General features: G+C 35.6%; 1 protein-coding gene across 1 annotated transcript in view; it reads left to right on the top strand.

The window, feature by feature from the left end:
- The window catches only part of atox1 (antioxidant 1 copper chaperone), a gene marked incomplete at its 5' end in the record, with an annotated part of 18543 nt that overhangs the window by 3214 nt on the left and 11400 nt on the right, over positions 1-3929 (top strand). The window contains 1 exon segment of the mRNA XM_014028948.1: positions 944-1005.

Here is a 3929-nt window from a genome sequence, read left to right as displayed (position 1 = left end):
CTGAATCAGGTGTGTTGGAGCAGGAAAAACATAAAACATGCAGGGCTGTGGCCCTCCAGGACCAGGATTGCCCACCCCTGGTTTAGAGGTAAAAAATCCTCTCCTCTGTAGGGACCATCTGCTGATTATATATATTTTTAGTTTTCACAACAAAACATGTTGATCCTATTAACTGACAAACACACATAAATATCAGAGGTTTACAGTAACTAAAAACGTTTACTTTGTTACAGTATTTAAGTAGTTTTTTTCGAGGATTTGTAATTTTACCAAGTATTTTTTAAAATAGCTACTTTTACTTTTATTTCCTTAGGTTTTACAGCTAAAAACGATACTTTTACTTCTTCATTTTAAAATGTAACACCTAGTTACTTGTTACAAAATTAAAACTGTTTGAACTCATCATGAAAGATGTTTCTGCTCTAAAAAATGAAGAGTTGAATTTACTCAAAGTCAGGTCAACTGGTTTTAGTGGGACCAGTTTGGTTCAGTAAATTCAACAGTTTATTTCTTAGAGTGTGTAAAAGTACTTTTACTTTGCCAATTTTTGTGAAGTTTYATGRCTTTTGCTTGAGTAGTTTTCTCGTCAGTGAGATTTATTTTTACCAAAGTCACTTTCTGTTCATGTAATTTTACTTTTACTTACTTTTTCAACTACTTCATAGACTTCTGGTGAATATATATTTAAATACAGGCCTGGAAGTTTATTTCTCAAAAACGAATGAATGTTTTCTAATAATAAATAATGTCTGCAGTTAATTGAAACTGTGTGAACATTTGGTCATTTTTGCTTTAAGTTCATTGAAGTCACATGACCTGTTTACCATCTAAAGGTGTAAAACAAGGTTTCAGCCACCAGGAGGCGCTGTGTCATTTACACATTTAATTTGAGTCACAACCTTTTTTCCTTTTTTAAWTGGGTTTGTTTTTTATTTTATTTCAGCTTTAAATCTTTATTTTCCCTCCCTGTGGATCAGGAGGAGTTTGATGTTGAGTTTTATTCCGGTAAGTTRCAGAAACTTCCTGCTTCCTCAGTGATTTGTGTGAGAACCCATGTTTGGACACGCTCAGCTGCAGACTGTTCTGATTTAATCCTCAGTTTTTTTTTTTATTCCCAGTCCCAGCACAGGAGAGCTGCTGGTGGAAAACAGGTGCAGCAAACGGAGTGTTTCACTGATAACTTAATGAATTCWAAATATTTAGACATTTGTGCAAAGATGGAAGCAGAAATGCGGGAATGTAAACGTTTCRGTTTCTGAAATCAAAACTGAAAGATTTAATCTTGCTGCGTCATATTGGATGGATCCAACTCATATACCGGGTGTCTGCGGGTCCTTAGAAAGTCTTAAATTCATGTATCTAAAATTAAGACCTAAAGTCTTAAATTTGTTTWWWWAAAAACACGCAGTTTGGTCTKAAATGCGTTACTCAAAKCCAAGGTCTTAAATTTTGTYGGGCAGAAGCGATTAAAGTTGTCTGGCTGCTCAGTGCTGTAATGTTTCAAATATAACAGACAATCCCTCAGTTCAAACTACTAATATTAAAAGTAAACCACAGAAAAGTTGTTAAAAACCTCTCTAACTTCAGAAATGTGTTGGACTTTAATGGTGCAGGTTGAAGTGTAAACTGGTTGGATAACTTTTTGGTAACCCTTTCTTTTACAGTCCCCTAATTACCATGCAGTTACTTAGTATTTACATGGTAAATAACAATTGAAACATGCAATTACAGCTATTTATGATGTAATTACTTGGTAAGAACACATACAAGTACTATGTGATTAAACAAAATTTAGTGGGAAATTTTATTACAGTTCAATAGTATCTCATTTACTCACTATTTGCCAAAAAATTACCAAATTTATTTCTACAGGCATTATTTCATTGCAATAACCCACTAATGATCTGTAATTACGTAGTACACTATATATAATATGTGGGAATTTAGTGRTATTTTGGTTAATATGTAATTGATGTACTATTGAACAGTAATTCAGTTGCAGTTACCCATTAAAAGTAGTTTTACTAACATAATTATGTACTATAATTTACTAAGTACTTATTTGGTAATTACATAGGGAATATTGATATGCATAATCTGTAGACATTTAGTAATCTGTTGGTAAATTTTGTGTAACTAATTGTGATTAAACCGTAATTTTATTATAATGATCAGTAAAATAGTTTAATTACATAGTAATTTACGAAGTATTTACTTTTTAATGACCTGGTAATTAGATTACTAAAAATAAAGTTGGTAATCTGTTGGCAAATAATGGAAAATTGAGATACTATTAATTTGTCATTGTAATAAAATGACCCTCTAAATTTGTTTAATTACATAGGATTTTTATATGTTCTTAACAAGTAATTACATAGTAAATTACTGTAATAACCAAGTAATTGCATAGTAAAATGTTAGTTACTATGTAAATACTAGGTAATTGCATGGTAAAAGAAAGGGTTACCAACTTTTTTTGTATAAAGGTAAAACTGGTTCAAAACCACCAGAGAGCTGATTATCTTTATATTCAACGTTGAGTGCGTGGCTCGGTTGTAATACAGCAGAATCCCACAACCGTCACTCATAGTTATATTTATAGTTTTTTCAGTTTTAAATTTCATTCAAGGTGGCATTAAAAATGTCTTTAAAAGTCTTAAATTTGGACAGAAGTTGAATGCGGTGCAGCTGAAGTGTCTTTTCTAAAGGTTGCAGAAGAAGAAGCGACCCCGCCGGTCGGCCGGCCTGGGTCTGAACCAAACACCGAGGCAAACAGAGACTCTTTGTGTTCGACACAAACTGCACAGATAACAGGGTTACTGTCACTGAGACCCTCATGTTACCCTCCCACTCACACAAACACTGAGCTGCTGCAGGCKCTCTGCACGTTCCTCAGTGATGGGTCCTGGTCATCGTAGAGTAGACCTAAAACAGCCACGTTTCTGTCGTGTCCTAATGGGGTCTGAGAGTTGCATTTAGTTCAAATCTTGGTGAGAGTGTTTTGAAGAAACAGAAAATTGTGTAAAAATCTGAAGATGGTGAYGGCCTCTGATGGAGATTTTCCAAAATTTGCTGCAACCGTTTATGGAGGACATAGTGCTAAAGAGGTCTTAGTGTTGGATAAATGTTTTTGTAGTTTTGGCCTTTTTTGACCCGTTTCCTCCTTCACTTTGGAGAAGTAACATATGTTCTGTCCAATGTGAGCTCTTACAGAGACAGCAGCTGAGGARTTGAGTGATCAAACATGATTATATGTTCTGTTCACTTGGTTTTTCTCCTGCATTATAAACAAGATCTGGTTCCAATGCTGCGTCCTTTGAGAGAAATGTGTCCCGACCTTCAGCCTCGGGCCAAATCTAGCTGTTCTAACCGCTGGTATATTTGGATTTTAACGCGCTGACCTCAGCTGGCCTGTAAAATAATATCAATATGTAGTAAATGAGGGAGAGGGTACAGTTATGGCTGTCACATCCTGGCCAACGGGCCAAAGCAAACATACCAATCAACAGGAGKTTACAGGAAGGCAGAGAAATGTGCCGTTGAAGTGACGAGAGCAAACATCCCATCGACCTGTGGCTTCCCGTCTAACCTGCAGTCTGCTGGTTATTTCCTCGCTGTTCAGAGGAACTGTATCATCCTGCCTTGGGTTTAAATCGAACGGTACTTTGCTTCGATATACGTCCTCTTCTGGTACACAACTGGAGGACTATTTTACTGTATTATAAGAAGTGCTCTAAAACAAGGGTCACTCCAGCAGTTAAAACTAAAGTGTTAATCGGTATCAGGACACTTAATCCGAGAACACTTACCCCTCACCCCAACAATTAATACTGTCAAATGAGTTTAGTTAGTGGGCAAATAGACATTTGATTTCTAAAGATGTTTTTGTTAAAAGTCAGGACTTTTGTTGTTACTGCTCAAAACAATGG

The sequence above is a fragment of the Austrofundulus limnaeus genome, unplaced genomic scaffold (genome assembly GCF_001266775.1).
Source record: "Austrofundulus limnaeus strain Quisiro unplaced genomic scaffold, Austrofundulus_limnaeus-1.0 Scaffold833, whole genome shotgun sequence".
NCBI classification, from domain to species: Eukaryota; Metazoa; Chordata; class Actinopteri; order Cyprinodontiformes; family Rivulidae; genus Austrofundulus; species Austrofundulus limnaeus.
Note: the sequence above shows the minus strand (reverse complement) of the source record. Positions and strands in the feature narration are given on the sequence as shown.